Here is a 17,712-nt window from a genome sequence, read left to right on the forward strand (position 1 = left end):
TATGAAAATGTAGAACATGTTGACGACAATTAAAAGTATTACAAAGTGAGAAGCAACTGTTGAACATTTCATTCACCAAGTATGTTATTTGGACCTTCACACCACAGAGTTTCATAATTATCTCCAGCTGGTGTTTTGTATAAATGACCACTGAACAAAAGGTAATATTGCAGACTGTGCCTTTATTTAAAACAATCTCATATGCTGAGAGCCTCTCCAATGTATTCTCTCCTAAAATGTGGACATCACAGCTTTCTGGAACACAGGAAGGGACGTTTAATCCAGCAGGGGGCATCATTCTGGCGGTGGGATGCTGGGAAAGAGAGAAACACAGAAAGGTAGGTATTGTATCTATGTTGGTTTTATAAATATGTAGCTAATAAAGGAACAAATTCCCTTTAAGATGCATTTTACAACTATCCAAATGTTTGATGTATAATGAGAGGGAGAGTACTCTGGTGACAGCATTGTACCTCCGTAGTTCATCTCCATGCAATCCTCCCAGCCCTTTGTGCTGGTTGCGGGTTGCCCCGGGAACCAGTTCTGGTAGTTAAAACTGGACCCGTCACTCCACAGCCAAAGACCCTCCTACAGAGCACACAGGAGGATGCATCACCAGCACACAGTAAACACTATATATTTACACTGTAATTACTGTCTTTAAAGGGGCAATCTGGGAATTGGAAAATAACTAATTGGCAACCCACCACTGTTTGGGTAAATAGCTGAGGAATGGGCCTGGAGAAATGTAACCACTCTCAGATTCCTAGACAGAGCTATGGATGCCAGGACTGACCATCTATGAGATCAACATGATTTAACCATGGCTTGAAGCTATACAGTGTTTGTAATATCAGAAAACAAACTGATATGAGGGTTGAGGCACCACTAGGCCTTTATAGATGGAATTCATCAAGAATCAATGCATCCTATATGTTTCATGAGGGTTGAACAGACCATGACGGCATCGTTGGCTCCAATCCAGGTGCGCTGGGCTTTCTTGGCACTGTTCTTGATGACAGACTGAAGAAAACGATACTGGGGAAGGCTGTGCACTGATGCCAGATTACCTCCCAAGAGCAAACATTTCCTCTGGAGAGAGAGAGATAGAGAGAGACAGAGGAGAGAGAGAGAGACAGAGACAGAGAGAGATAGAGGGGAGAGAGAGACAGAGAGACAGAGAGAGAGGCAGAGAGAGAGATACAGAGAGAGATAGAAGAGAGAGAGAGAGACAGAGAGAGAGACAGAGAGAGAGAGAGAGAGAGAGAGAGAGAGAGAGAGAGAGAGAGAGAGAGAGAGAGAGAGAGAGAGAGAGAGAGAGAGAGAGAGAGAGAGAGAGAGAGAGAGAGACAGAGAGAGAGAGAGAGAGAGGTAGATAGAGAGAGAGATAGAGAGAGAGAGAGACAGAGATGCTGCTGTGCATTGTCTCCGTGTTGCTGTGCTGTTTGCTGCTACTTGGCTACCTGCCAAACTATTCACGTTTTACTTTTAATAAACGTTTAATCAATCTCTGTGTTCAACAAATTTACCAACTTTTTAGTTTTGTCCTCACTCATCTTTTTTCGTTAAACTTTTTCACCCTGGACGTTTTATCCCGAGACAGAAGAGTCATTTTCCTGTGCGTTTTTGCTGCCAACTTTACTTTATTTTCCTTTTTTCCATCGCAACTTTTTTCCCTCATTCAACTTTTTCACTCCGGACGCTTTATCTGGACATGGTTCGTCAACATCTTCAACAGCCGAAGCTAAGTAGTAACATTAACATGATGTCTTCTAATTGCAGTCGCTGTACTCATAATATACAGGAGAACGTTCGCCACGGCGAGAATAGCGTGCTACAAGCCCAGCTTCAGACGCAATCGTTAGGCAAGGGTAATTTCAGTGTAGGAAAGGAAGAAACAGCGTCTGTGCCACCAGTAAGTACAGATAGTAACGTTAGTATAAATCCCCCGCACAGTCCCCGCAGCCGGACAACTTTCTCATGGCTTCTGGAGGGAAATACTGTTGGAATGATCAACCGGTGTCGCTCATTCAGCCGACAGAAACTTTCAACCGGTTTTCCCCATTATGTAGCGAGTCGGAGTCTGAGTCTGAGTCTTCTCTTGTCTCTACTCCTCCCGTTACGGGGTCTGAGACGCCTGAAGGCTCCCACCATTAGCTCTGACAAATTGAAAACCCTAGTCATTGGCGACTCCATTACCCGCAGTATTAGACTTAAAACGAATCACCCAGCGATCATACACTGTTTACCAGGGGGCAGGGCTACCGACGTTAAGGCTAATCTAAAGATGGTGCTGGCTAAAGCTAAAACTGGCGAGTGTAGAGAGTATAGAGATATTGTTATCCACGTCGGCACCAACGATGTTAGGATGAAACAGTCAGAGGTCACCAAGTGCAACATAGCTTCAGCGTGTAAATCAGCTAGAAAGATGTGTCGGCATCGAGTAATTGTCTCTGGCCCCTCCCAGTTAGGGGGAGTGACGAGCTCTACAGCAGAGTCTCAGCACTCAATCGCTGGTTGAAAACTGTTTTCTGCCCCTCCCAAAAGATAGAATTTGTAGATAATTGGCCCTCTTTCTGGGACTCACCCACAAACAGGACCAAGCCTGACCTGCTGATGAGGGACGGACTCCATCCTAGCTGGAGGGGTGCTCTCATCTTATCTACCAACATAGATAGGGCTCTAACTCCTCTAGCCCCACAGTGAAATAGGGTGCAGGCCAGGCAGCAGGCTGTTAGCCAACCTGCCAGCTTAGTGGAGTCTGCCAATAGCACAGTCAGTGTAGTCAGCTCAGCCATACCCATTGAGACTGTGTCTGTGCCTCGACCTAGGTTGGGCAAAACTAAACATGGCGGTGTTCACCTTAGCAATCTTATTAGGATAAATACCTCCTCCATTCCTGCCATTATTGAAAGAGATCGTGATACCTCACATCTCAAAATAGGGTTACTTAATGTTAGATCCCTCACTTCAAAGGCAGTCATAGTCAATGAACTAATCACTGATCATAATCTTGATGTGATTGGCCTGACTGAAACATGGCTTAAGCCTGATGAATTTGCTGTGTTAAATGAGGCCTCACCTCCTGGTTACACTAGTGACCATATTCCCCGTGCATCCCGCAGAAGGCGGAGGTGTTGCTAACATTTACGATAGCAAATTTCAATTTACAAAAAAAAAATGGCGTTTTCGTCTTTTGAGCTTCTAGTCATGAAATCTATGCAGCCTACTCAATCACTTTTATAGCTACTGTTTACAGGCCTCCTGGGCCATATACAGCGTTCCTCTCTGAGTTTCCTGAATTCCTATCAGACCTTGTAGTCATAGCAGATCATATTCTAATTTTTGGTGATTTTAATATTCACATGGAGAAGTCCACAGACCCACTCCAAAAGTCTTTCGGAGCCATCATCGACTCAGTGGGTTTTGTCCAACATGTCTCTGGACCTACTCACTGCCACAGTCATACTCTGGACCTAGTTTTGTCCCATGGAATAAATGTTGTAGATCTTAATGTTTTTCCACAAAATCCTGGACTATCGGACCACCATTTTATTACGTTTGCAATCGCAACAAATAATCTGCTCAGACCCCAACCAAGGAGCATCAAAAGTCGTGCTATAAATTCTCAGACAACACAAAAATTCCTTGATGCCCTTCCAGACTCCTTCTGCCTACCCAAGGACGTCAGAGGACAAAAATCAGTTAACCACTTAACTGAGGAACTCAATTTAACCTTGCGCAATACCCTAGATGCAGTTGCACCCCTAAAAACGAAAAACATTTGTCATAAGAAACTAGCTCCCTGGTATACAGAAAATACCCGAGCTTTGAAGCAAGCTTCCAGGAAATTGGAACGGAAATGGCGCCACACCAAACTGGAAGTCTTCCGACTAGCTTGGAAAGACAGTACCGTGCAGTACCGAAGAGCCCTCACTACTGCTCGATCATCCTACTTTTCCAACTTAATCGAGGAAAATAAGAACAATCCAAAATTTCTTTTTGATACTGTTGCAAAGCTAACTAAAAAGCAGCATTCCCCAAGAGAGGATGGCTTTCACTTCAGCAGTAATAAATTCATGAACTTCTTTGAGGAAAAGATCATGACCATTAGAAAGCAAATTACGGACTCCTCTTTGAATCTGCGTATTCCTCCAGGGCTTAGCTGTCCTGGATCTGCACAGACTCTGCGAGGGCCTGGGATCGGGAGAGACACTTAAGTGTTTTAGTACTATATCTCTTGACACAATGATGAAAATAATCATGGCCTCTAAACCTTCAAGCTGCATACTGGATCCTATTCCTACTAAACTGCTGAAGGAGCTTCTTCCTGTGCTTGGCCCTCCTATGTTGAACATAATAAACAGCTCTCTATCCACTGGATGTGTACCAAACTCACTAAAAGTGGCAGTGATAAAGCCTCTCTTGAAAAAGCCAAACCTTGACCCGGAAAATATAAAAAACTATCGGCCTATATCGAATCTTCCATTCCTCTCAAAAATTTTAGAAAAAGCTGTTGCGCAGCAACTCACTGCCTTTCTGAAGACAAACAATGTATACGAAATGCTTCAGTCTGGTTTTAGACCCCATCATAGCACTGAGACTGCACTTGTGAAGGTGGTAAACGACCTTTTAATGGCGTCAGACCGAGGCTCTGCATCTGTCCTCGTGCTACTAGACCTTAGTGCTGCCTTTGACACTATCGATCACCACATTCTTTTGGAGAGACTGGAAACCCAAATTGGTCTACACGGACAAGTTCTGGCCTGGTTTAGATCTTACCTGTCGGAAAGATATCAGTTTGTCTCTGTGAATGGTCTGTCCTCCGACAAATCAACTGTACATTTCGGTGTTCCTCAAGGTTCCATTTTAGGACCACTATTGTTTTCACTATATATTTTACCTCTTGGGGATGTTATTCGAAAACATAATGTTAACTTTCACTGCTATGCGGATGACACACAGCTGTACATTTCAATGAAACATGGTGAAGCCCCAAAATTGCCCTCGCTAGAAGCCTGTGTTTCAGACATAAGGAAGTGGATGGCTGAAAACTTTCTACTTTTAAACTCGGACAAAACAGAGATGCTTGTTCTAGGTCCCAAGAAACAAAGAGATCTTCTGTTGACGAACATATCAAGACTGTTTCAAGGACAGCTTTTTTCCATCTACGTAACATTGCAAAAATCAGAAATTTTCTGTCCAAAAATGATGCAGAAAAATTAATCCATGCATTTGTTACTTCTAGGTTAGACTACTGCAATGCTCTACTTTCCGGCTACCCGGATAAAGCACTAAATAAACTTCAGTTAGTGCTAAATACGGCTGCTAGAATCCTGACTAGAACCAAGAAATTTGATCATATTACTCCAGTGCTAGCTTCCCTACACTGGCTTCCTGTTAAGGCAAGGGCTGATTTCAAGGTTTTACTGTTAACCTATAAAGCGTTACATGGGCTTGCTCCTACCTATCTTTCCGAGTTGGTCCTGCCGTACATACCAATACGTACGCTACGGTCACAAGACGCAGGCCTCCTAATTGTCCCTAGAATTTCTAAGCAAACAGCGGGAGGCAGGGCTTTCTCCTATAGATCTCCATTTTTATGGAACAGTTTGCCTACCCATGTGAGAGACGCAGACTCGGTCTCAACCTTTAAGTCTTTACTGAAGACTTATCTCTTCAGTAGGTCATATGATTGAGTGTAGTCTGGCCCAGGAGTGTGAAGGTGAACGGAAAGGCTCTGGAGCAACGAACAGCCCTTGCTGTCTCTGCCAGGCCGGTTCCCCTCTCTCCACTGGGGTTCTCTGCCTCTAACCCTGTTACAGGGGCTGAGTCACTGCCTTGCTGGTGCTCTTTCATGCCGTCCCTAGGAGGGGTGCGTCACTTGAGTGGGTTGAGTTACTGACGTGATCTTCCTGTCTGGGTTGGCGCCCCCCTTGGTTTGTGCTGTGGTGGAGACCTCTGTGGGCTATACTCGGCCTTGTCTCAGGATTGTAAGTTGGTGGTTGAGGATATCCCTCTGGTGGTGCGGGGCTGTGCTTTGGCAGAGTGGGTGGGGTTATATCCTTCCTGTTTGGCCCTGTCCGGGGTTTCTTCGGATGGGGCCACAGTGTCTCCGGACCGCTCCTGTCTCAGCCTCCAGTATTTATGCTGCAGTAGTTTATGTGTCGGGGGCTGGGGTTAGTTGGTTATACCTGGAGTACTTCTCCTGTCTTATCCAGTGTCCTGTGTGAATTTAAGTATGCTCTCTCTAATTCTCTCGTTCTCTCTTTCTCTCTGAGAACCTGAGCCCTAGGACCATACGTCAGGACTACCGGGCATGCTGACACCTTGCTGTCCCCAGTCCGCCTGGCCTTGCTGCTATTCCAGTTTCAACTGTTCTGCCTGCGGTTACGAAACCCCTACCTGTCCCAGACCTGCTGTTTTCAACTCTTAATGATCGGCTATGAAAAGCCAACTGAGAGACCTGAGCCCTAGGACCATACGTCGGGACTACCGGCCGTGGTGACTCCTTGCTGTCCCCAGTCCGCCTGGCCTTGCTGCTATTCCAGTTTCAACTGTTCTGCCTGCGGTTATGGAACCCCTACCTGTCCCAGACCTGCTGTTTTCAACTCTTAATGATCGGCTATGAAAAGCCAACTGAGATTTATTCCTGATTATTATTTGACCATGCTTGTCACTTATGAACATTTTTGAACATCTTGGCATGGTTCTGTTATAATCTCCACCCGGCACAGCCAGAAGAGGACTGGCCACCCCTCATAGCCTGGTTCCTCTCTAGGTTTCTTCCTAGGTTTTGGCCTTTCTAGGGAGTTTTTCCTAGCCACCGTGCTTCTACACCTGCATTACTAGCTGTTTGGGGTTTTAGGCTGGGTTTCTGTACAGCACTTCGAGATATTAGCTGATGTAAGAAGGGCTATATAAAATAAAATTGATTGATTGATTGAGAGAGAGAGAGAGAGAGAGAGGAGAGAGAGAGAAAGAGAGGAGAGAGAGAGAATTAAACAGAGGTAGAATGTAAAGGTTAACAGAAGGACTAGCACATCATGTTATAGTTTTTCAACCCTGTTGAACACAGACTAAACCTACAGAGTCAACTGCAACAATGTATGGCCACCAGACAGGGATGGAGATAGCATCCCAGCTAGCCCAAGGCTAGTGCTTTTCAGACCAGGCTTGTAGAAAATGTTTCCAACTAGCCCAAGATGCAGGTCAATTATTGTCTTTTCCATTATCACATAGCACATTTTGGACCCTAGCTAGTAGAAATTGCGGTGTACCAGCCCGGCTGGCCAGTGTCCAAAATCCTTAAATAAGCGGATGATCTCTCATTAAACCATCAATACTTAAAATCACCCACACAGCTGATCTCAATTATCTACAGCAAACGTCCAGGTACCTCTGCCTTTGGCCATGTGGTCACGAGGGGACGTAGTGATAGCAGCGTGTCCTATATCTGTGCCAGCCATGTGGGCAGACTCTGCGATGACGCTCTGTAGGGGGAGAGATCACATTAAATAACATTATGAAATGGTTAGTTCCCACCAGACAATTGGTCAAAAGTGCGTTCCAGCTGTGATGTTACTGAACAAAACCCCATGGCTAACCACGTGTTGTTGAAAAATGACCGATTCACTTTGAGTCCATTATATCTGCAATATGTAACTTTTTGGGCGACCTGACTAAATTCACATAGAAATGTGAGTTATGGATCTATCATTCTCATTGAAGTCAAGTCTAAGAAGCAGGATATCTGTTCTATGTGTGCTATTTCTATGCTTCTATTCTTAAATTTCAATTTTTCGTCTTTAACTTTCGGTTTTGTATGACGGCTTCAAGCAGCTGAAAATACAATGTTTTTGGTTATGGAAAATATATTTCACAGTGGTTAAGATGTTACAATGATTCTCTACACTTTGCTTGCTTGTTTTATCACATAAACTGAAAGTTTTATCGGTTGGCAGTTTGCATATCAGGTTCTCCATAATATGTTTCTCACCTTTCGGAGGAGAAATGTGTTCCTCCGAGGAAGAATGATGATGCTGATCCTTGGGAGGGAGAAATGTGTTCCTCCGAGGAGAGAATGATGATGCTGATCCTTCGGAGGAGAAATGTGTTCCTCCGAGTCAGAATGATGATGCTGATCCTTGGGAGGAGAAATGTGTTCCTCCGAGTCAGAATGATGATGCTGACCTTTCGGAGGAGAAACGTGTTCCTCCGAGTCACAGCGTTTACCCCGATCATGCCGATCCCCTACAACAAAAGAGAGACAAGGACAGAGGGAAGATTGAGACATGCTTTTTAAAAATACTTGGGTCTCGATTCAATCTGTAAAGCTGAAGCGTTACAGATTACGTGATAGAAAATTAAAAGTAATTTCAGATTGCAGCGTTAACCGTGAATGCAGTCTCTGCTAAAGAGGGAACATTGCCTTTAAATTTCAATCACTCTGTAAAGCTGAACGATGCGGATTGAATAGAGCCCTAGATCAGTTTCAGAGCTATGAAACCACAACAGACCTGTATAGAATTATATTTTAGTGAATACAGGGGGAGCCCCAACCAGGAACCTGGGTCCAGTGACTCTCACCCCAAAACCTAGGTCACTAGGTGTTGTGTTAAGGTCACTAAAACCTTTGATCAGAATACCTCTGCTACCCCTTGCATCTCCCAGAGCAAAGAGAGCGCTGAGAAGCAGAAGAGTGGTCAACATCGCCATGGTGATAGTCTCCTGAGAGAGAGAGACAGAGAGAGAGAGAGAGAGAGAGAGAGAGAGAGAGAGAGAGAGAGAGAGAGAGAGAGAGAGAGAGAGAGAGACAGAGACAGAGAGAGAGAGAGAGAGAGAGAGAGAAACAGAGAGAGAGAGAGAGAGAGTGAGAGAGAGAGAGAGAGAGAGAGAGAGAGAGAGAGAGAGAGAGAGAGAGAGAGAGAGAGAGAGAGAGAGAGAGAGAGAGTGAGAGAGAGAGTGAGAGAGAGAGAGTGAGAGAGAGTGAGAGATTACAGACAGAGACAGACACACAGACAACAACACAACAAGACAGTCAAAGAGAGAAGCCGTCAATACCAATTCAGAGAGTACTTCAGAGATTAGGGGAGTGCAGTGTTCCCCTAACCTGTAGTTGAGTACACTGTTAGAAAAAAAGGTGATATTTAGAACCTAAAGGGTGTTCTTCGACTGTCCCTGTTGGAGAACCACTTGAAGAACCCTTTTTGGCTCCAGGTATAAACTTTTTCATTCCAGGAAGAAACCTTTTGGGTTCGATGTAGAACCCTTTCCACAGACGGTTTACAGAGGGTTCTACATGGCACCCGAAAGGGTTCTACCTGGAACCTAAAGGGTTCTACCTGGAACCTAAAGGGTTCTACCTGGAACCTAAAGGGTTCTACCTGGAACCTAAAGGGTTCTACCTGGAACCTAAAGGGTTCTACCTGGAACCTAAAGGGTTCTACCTGGAACCTAAAGGGTTCTACCTGGAACCTAAAGGGTTCTACCTGGAACCTAAAGGGTTCTCATATGGGGACAGCTGAAGAACCCTTTTGGAACCCTTTATTCCAAGTGGACCTCCAGCCATTCCACTTATCAGATGTGTTCCAGTACTTTCACATCAGAGCAGATTCAACTAATGAACGGCTTGGTGATTAGCTGGATCAGCTGTGCTTGTACTGGAATATATCAAATCAGTGGAACGGCTGGGGGTACTTGGGAGGTCAGGGAAACCCTATGCTATGTATATAACGTATGCAACTGCTAAGGCAGCGTTTTTTAAACTCGGTCCTGGGGACCCCAAGCGGAGCGTACATATTCCTGTGTGCTAGGCTAATCTACTGTACTTGGTTGAAGACATGAGACCTGAGTTTTGGCAGCAGACTTGAATTCCTTAGCACAGCGTTTCCCAAAATCGGTCCAACACGTGCACCCATTGGGGTCCACAGGACCGAGTTTCCAAATAGCACCCTTTTCCCTAAGTAGTGCACTACTTTTGACCAGAGCTACATATGACCAGGGACACATATTCACTATGGGCCCTTGTCAAAAGTAGTGCACTACAAAGGGAAAAGGGTGCCATTTGGGATGCACTCAGGTACAGTATTAGATGAACAGATGTTGAAATCTCACCTTCTGAAATCTTCAGTAGTAGCTTCACTTCTTCAGAGATCTTCAAAGGTCTTCACTGGGTCTCTCTCTCTCTCTCTCTCTGTCCTGCCTGTGAGTTGAGTTCTACCTCTCCCACCTCTCCTATTTAAGGATCCATCCAGTCAGACCCCTCCCTCTCTTTTTCTCTATCTCTCTGTATCGTTCTTTAAATTGAATTGGAATTTAAGTTCACTTCCTGAATTGACTGTGTAATGGGAATATTTAAGATGAATAAAGTTCATAATCAGTTTAGAGATTCACACAATGTTTAGCATATTTATATATTTTCCTTTCTGTAAAACACATGATTTCCACTGTTCTGTTTGACACTTGGGTTGATGGTCACTAGACTAGAAGCTGAATGTTATGGATTAAACTCATATCTGTTGATAGTGATTGACGCCAGACTGGAGGTACAAGGACAGAGGACCCTGATTATTATTGCAGTCTCTGAACACTGTGTGATTCTGTAGCAGGCGGCAAATTAAGTTACTGCTTTCTGTTTTGACTTCTTACAAGCAAGGGCATAACTTTGTGTTGCATATTGGGGGGTTCTTTTAAAAGAAATAGCTGTGAAATAGCTGTTTCTGGTGAATTTTGAATGGGAAATATGTCCAGAACTTTCCTGATAATTTGGTCAATATATCCGAAACTCAACTGAAATACCAACAATATCTGTATTACTTTAAACTGTTGGTCTAACTCTAATAGTTCAGAAACTCACCACCATACCCCTGCTTTAACTACATTTAAATTTAACTAAATGTAAGTGCCATAACCCATCTATTTGTGTACCCTTCACTACGCTTGGCATACATTATCACCTGTAACCCATAGCCCATCTGTTATTCAATATGATAACCTATAACCCATAGCCCATCTGTTATTCAGCATGATCACCTGTAACCCATAGCCCATCTGTTATTCAGCATGATCACCTGTAACCCATAGCCCATCTGTTATTCAGCATGATCACCTGTAACCCATAGCCCATCTGTTATTCAGCATGATCACCTGTAACCCATAGCCCATCTGTTATTCAGCATGATCACCTGTAACCCATAGCCCATCTGTTATTCAGCATGATCACCTGTAACCCATAGCCCATCTGTTACTCAGCATGATAACCTGTAACCCATAGCCCATCTGTTATTCAGCATGATAACCTGTAACCCATAGCCCATCTGTTATTCAGCATGATCACCTGTAACCCATAGCCCATCTGTTATTCAGCATGATCACCTGTAACCCATAGCCCATCTGTTATTCAGCATGATCACCTGTAACCCATAGCCCCTCTGTTATTCAGCATGATAACCTGTAACCCATAGCCCATCTGTTATTCAGCATGATCACCTGTAACCCATAGCCCATCTGTTATTCAGCATGATAACCTGTAACCCATAGCCCATCTCTTATTCAGCACCTGTAACCCATAGCCCATCTGTTATTCAGCATGATCACCTGTAACCCATAGCCCATCTGTTATTCAGTATGATCACCTGTAACCCATCTGTTATTCAGCATGATCACCTGTAATCCATAGCCCATCTGTTATTCAGCATAATCACCTGTAGCCCATCTGTTATTCAACATGATCACCTGTAACCCATAGCCACTCTGTTATTCAGCATGATCACCTGTAACCCATAGCCCATCTGTTATTCAGTATGATCACCTGTAACCCATCTGTTATTCAGCATGATCACCTGTAATCCATAGCCCATCTGTTATTCAGTATGACCACCTGTAGCCCATCTGTTATTCAGCATGATCACCTGTAACCCATCTGTTATTCAGCATGATCACCTGTAATCCATCTGTTATTCAGCATGATCACCTGTAACCCATCTCTTATTCAGCATGATCACCTGTAATCCATCGGTTATTCAGCATGATCACCTGTAGCCCATCTGTTATTCAGCATGATCACCTGTAACCCATCTGTTATTCAGCATGATCACCTGTAACCCATCTGTTATTCAGCATGATCACCTGTAACCCATAGCCCATCTGTTATTCAAAATCAGTAACTACTAACACCTGGTTTCCATATTGAAATCAAGGAGAAAACATGTGTAAAGAAGAAATATAGCAGTTTACTGCCGTGGCGTCACATCCCTATGAATGAAGACTTACTGCCGTGGTGTCATATCCCTATCAATGAAGACTTACTGCCGTGGTGTCATATCCCTATGAATGAAGACTTACTGACGTGGTGTCATATCCCTATGAATGAAGACTTACTGACGTGGTGTCATATCCCTATGAATGAAGACTTACTGCCGTGGTGTCACATCCCTATGAATGAAGACTTACTGCTGTGATGTCACAGAAGTTGGTTCTAAAAGATTATCCAGCTGCATCAACATGATTAGTGCTTTCCCCCAACAACAATTCTGGCCTTCAAATTAGTTTTCAAACATAAATAAGGAGGATAGGTTGCTGCTGCTGGTCAGAATCTGAGAAACAAGCTTGTTTCAGCCTACTGCCTGGGGTTCAGAGAAACAAGCTTGTTTCAGCCTACTGCCTGAGGTTCTGAGAAACAAGCTTGTTTCAGACTACTGCCTGAGGTTCAGAGAAACAAGCTTGTTTCAGCCTACTGCCTGAGGTTCAGAGAAACAAGCTAGTTTCAGCCTACTGCCTGAGGTCCAGAGAAACAAGCTTGTTTCAGCCTACTGCCTGAGGTTCAGAGAAACAAGCTAGTTTCAGCCTACTGCCTGAGGTCCAGAGAAACAAGCTTGTTTCAGCCTACTGCCTGAGGTCCAGAGAAACAAGCTTGTTTCAGCCTACTGCCTGAGGTTCTGAGAAACAAGCTTGTTTCAGCCTACTGCCTGAGGTCCAGAGAAACAAGCTAGTTTCAGCCTACTGCCTGAGGTCCAGAGAAACAAGCTTGTTTCAGCCTACTGCCTGAGGTCCAGAGAAACAAGCTTGTTTCAGCCTACTGCCTGAGGTTCAGAGAAACAAGCTTGTTTCAGCCTACTGCCTGAGGTTCAGAGAAACAGCCCTTCAATAACTCTGTAGCCTACTAGAAACCAGATATTGTAAGGTTAATAACACTACCAAAGTTGTCTTTGAAGTCTAAAAATGTAGCCCAATATAACCATGAGGAATTATCTCTCATTTTGAGACGTAGTGCTCACACAGGAGATAGCATCTGTCACTTCCCAAGATAAACTTCTCCTTTTGAAAAACATCATTTTCTATATAATTCTTACTGCTTATGAATTTACCATGTTGTAGTATTTTATTTGTTCCAAGGTAGCGCACAGATTTGATGGTTTGTAAAGGAAAGATTCACCCATTTTGAATGTTATATCGTATTTGTGCATCCCCTGACTCAGGGGACTCTTATATGTTGAGTCAGGGTGTGTATATTCTATGTTGTATATCTAGCATGTGTGGATCTATGTTGGCCGTTTAAACTACTACGTTTTAGATACTTTTCCACTTAGCTAACCCTTCCCCTAACTCTAACCTTAACCCTTTTAGCCAACCCTTCCCCTAACCTTTCCCCTAACTCTAACCTTAACCCTTTTAGCTAACCCTTCCCCTAACTCTAACCTTAACCCTTTTAGCTAACCCTTCCCCTAACTCTAACCTTAACCCTTTTAGCCAACCCTTCCCCTAACTCTAACCTTAACCCTTTTAGCTAACCCTTCCCCTAACTCTAACCTTAACCCTTTTAGCTAACCCTTCCCCTAACTCTAACCTTAACCCTTTTAGCTAACCCCTCCCCCTAACTCTAACCTTAACCCTTTTAGCCAACCCTTCCCCTAACCTTTCCCCTAACTCTAACCTTAACCCTTTTAGCTAACCCTTCCCCTAACTCTAACCTTAACCCTTTTAGCTAACCCTTCCCCCTAACTCTAACCTTAACCCTTTTAGCTAACCCTTCCCCCTAACTCTAACCTTAACCCTTTTAGCCAACCCTTCCCCTAACCTTTCCCCTAACTCTAACCTTAACCCTTTTAGCTAACCCTTCCCCTAACTCTAACCTTAACCCTTTTAGCCAACCCTTCCCCTAACCTTTCCCCTAACTCTAACCTTAACCCTTTTAGCCAACCCTTCCCCTAACCTTTCCCCTAACTCTAACCTTAACCCTTTTAGCTAACCCTTCCCCTAACTCTAACCTTAACCCTTTTAGCCAACCCTTCCCCTAACCTTTCCCCTAACTCTAACCTTAACCCTTTTAGCTAACCCTTCCCCTAACTCTAACCTTAACCCTTTTAGCCAACCCTTCCCCTAACCTTTCCCCTAACTCTAACCTTAACCCTTTTAGCTAACCCTTCCCCTAACTCTAACCTTAACCCTTTTAGCTAACCCTTCCCCTAACTCTAACCTTAACCCTTTTAGCCAACCCTTCCCCTAACCTTTCCCCTAACTCTAACCTTAACCCTTTTAGCTAACCCTTCCCCTAACTCTAACCTTAACCCTTTTAGCCAACCTTTCCCCTAACCTTTCCCCTAACTCTAACCTTAACCCTTTTAGCTAACCCTTCCCCTAACTCTAACCTTAACCCTTTTAGCTAACCCTTCCCCTAACTCTAACCTTAACCCTTTTAGCCAACCCTTCCCCTAACTCTAACCTTAACCCTTTTAGCAAACCCTTCCCCTAACTCTAACCTTAACCCTTTTAGCTAACCCTTCCCCTAACTCTAACCTTAACCCTTTTAGCTAACCCTTCCCCCTAACTCTAACCTTAACCCTTTTAGCCAACCCTTCCCCTAACCTTTCCCTAACTCTAACCTTAACCCTTTTAGCTAACCCTTCCCCTAACTCTAACCTTAACCCTTTTAGCTAACCCTTCCCCTAACTCTAACCTTAACCCTTTTAGCTAACCCTTCCCCTAACTCTAACCTTAACCCTTTTAGCCAACCCTTCCCCTAACCTTTCCCCTAACTCTAACCTTAACCCTTTTAGCTAACCCTTCCCCTAACTCTAACCTTAACCCTTTTAGCCAACCCTTCCCCTAACCTTTCCCCTAACTCTAACCTTAACCCTTTTAGCTAACCCTTCCCCTAACTCTAACCTTAACCCTTTTAGCCAACCCTTCCCCTAACTCTAACCTTAACCCTTTTAGCTAACCCTTCCCCTAACTCTAACCCTAACCCTTTTAGCTAACCCTTCCCCTAACTCTAACCTTAACCCTTTTAGCTAACCTTTCCCCTAACTCTAACCTTAACCCTTTTAGCTAACCCTTCCCCTAACTCTAACCTTAACCCTTTTAGCTAACCCTTCCACTAACTCTAACCTTAACCCTTTTTAGCTAACCCTTCCCTTAACTCTAACCTTAACCCTTTTAGCTAACCCCTTCCCCTAACTCTAACCTTAACCCTTTTAGCTAACCCTTCCCATAACTCTAACCTTAACCCTTTTAGCTAACCCTTCCCCTTCCCCTAACTCTAACCTTAACCCTTTTAGCTAACCCTTCCCCTAACTCTAACCTTAACCCTTTTAGCTAACCCTTCCCCTAACTCTAACCTTAACCCTTTTAGCTAACCCTTCCACTAACTCTAACCTTAACCCTTTTAGCCAACCCTTCCCCTAACTCTAACCTTAACCCTTTTAGCTAACCCTTCCCTTAAATCTAACCTTAACCCTTTTAGCTAACCCTTCCCCTAACTCTAACCTTAACCCTTTTAGCTAACCCTTCCCCTAAATCTAACCTGAACCCTTTTAGCTAACCCTTTTAGCTAACCCTTCCCCTAACTCTAACCTTAACCCTTTTATCCAACCCTTCTTCTAACTCTAACCTTAACCCTTCTCCTAACTCTAACCTTAATCCTTTTAGCTAACCCTTCCCCTAACTCTAACCGTAACCCTTTTAGCTAACCCTTCCCCTACCTCTAACCTTAATCCTTTTAGCTAACCCTTCCACTAACTCTAACCTTAACCCTTTTAGCTAACCCTTCCCTTAACTCTAACCTTAACCCTTTTAGCTAACCCTTCCCCTAACTCTAACCTTAACCCTTTTAGCTAACCCTTCCCATAACTCTAACCTTAACCCTTTTAGCTAACCCTTCCCCTTCCCCTAACTCTAACCTTAACCCTTTTAGCTAACCCTTCTCCTAACTCTAACCCTAACCCTTTTAGCTAACCCTTCCCCTAACTCTAACCGTAACCCTTTTAGCTAACCCTTCTCCTAACTCTAACCTTATAACCCAGTGTTTCCCAAATTCTGTGCATATTTTGATTCAAATGATCAAAGCTGTCTAGTGTTGGGGCAAAAAACAAAACGTCCACCGAGTTTGGGAAACACTGCTTTAACCTAACTCCTAACCTTAACACAGGGGTTTCAAACTCATTCCATGGAGGGCCTAGTGTCTGCAGGTTTTTGGTCTTTCCTTTAAATTAAGACCTTGACAATCAGGGAGGGGAGTTCCTTACCAATTAGTGACCTTAATTCTACAGGGGGAAAAACAACATGTATATTCTGAAGGCTACAACCTATCTGTCTGTTGTAAAATATACTGCAGTTGCACAAGCAGGATGCAGTCCTTACACTTTGGACACGTTTTGTGTGATGATGCAGGGTAATCTTTATAGTTGCTTCAATATCACAGTTCCTGAAAAAAGAACACTACATGACTGCCTGTCTGCCTCCTGTGCAGCTTAGCCAATGTTTGCAATGATGATGAATAAATACCATTCAGTCGCTAACTAGACAGCCTGTTTGTGTTCCACCTCTGGGTAGCCTAACGTTCTAGGCAGCCGAGTATGTTTCAAGACGGGTCAAAAGAGTCTGACAATGGGCAAGTTCGTTTTGCATCGCCCGGTGCCATAGTTTTGCCATATATGCTGATATCTTGACAAGAGTAAATAGCTACATGTAACTCAGCAGCTAAGAAGAACATGAAATTGTTATTATGTTTGCAGTACTGATAACAAAGTTTGTACAAACATGTCGATAATGTATTTTGTGTAAAACATGTCAATAGCTGCATGTAGCCTACTCCCCTCCTGAAAAAGCAACATGACATCACGTTTATTCAACACCTTGATCCTACAGCTTCATTGTGCAAAATGGTACACAGCATGTGTTCAACAAATATGATATGTGTTCAACAAAAGTTCAACATTCACCTTCTGCCAATATTTCTATCAAGCCGTTGCAGTGCGTTCTGTGTGGTGCATAAATTGGATTTATCGAACATATGCATCAAATTGTATGTGTAGACGGCTTGACAGAAATGGTAGCAGAGGGTGAATGTTGAACTTTTGTTGCACACATATCCAGACAATGCTGTGTACCATTTCGAGTAATAATGCTGTAGGTGTGTTCGAGGTGTAAATTCGATAAATCCAACCTATGCACCACACAGAACACACTGCAACTGCCTCTGCAATGCAGCGTTCCATAGAGTACCACAGTATGAGTCATAATACCCATAATACCTAGCGGTCAAACATGGAAATGGTTCCAATCGTTTTTTCACCATACATTTTTCCCATAAGGGGTTTTAGAAACACTTAAAATAAGGGCTGTATTTAATATTGGCTTACCCTGGTGTGACGTTTTGATAACCATGTCAATCTCTCTGGACAAGGTGACTTTTATCAATATAATCACCTGTAT

At 43.7% G+C, this 17,712-nt stretch overlaps 1 long non-coding RNA gene and 1 pseudogene across 1 annotated transcript; both read right to left on the reverse strand.

Annotated features, from left to right (window-relative positions):
- Window positions 1-245: 245 nt before the first annotated feature.
- Window positions 246-7,524, reverse strand: LOC123488020 (annotated as a pseudogene).
- A 644-nt stretch (window positions 7,525-8,168) lies between these two features.
- LOC121562783 lies at window positions 8,169-10,182 on the reverse strand. Its single transcript, XR_006659942.1, has 3 exons — window positions 10,117-10,182; window positions 8,649-8,730; window positions 8,169-8,253 (listed from the first exon to the last, which is right to left on the reverse strand). It is a non-coding gene; the product is annotated as an uncharacterized LOC121562783 (long non-coding RNA).
- Window positions 10,183-17,712: the final 7,530 nt, after the last annotated feature.

The sequence above is a fragment of the Coregonus clupeaformis genome, unplaced genomic scaffold (genome assembly GCF_020615455.1).
Source record: "Coregonus clupeaformis isolate EN_2021a unplaced genomic scaffold, ASM2061545v1 scaf2027, whole genome shotgun sequence".
Taxonomy (NCBI): Eukaryota; Metazoa; Chordata; class Actinopteri; order Salmoniformes; family Salmonidae; genus Coregonus; species Coregonus clupeaformis.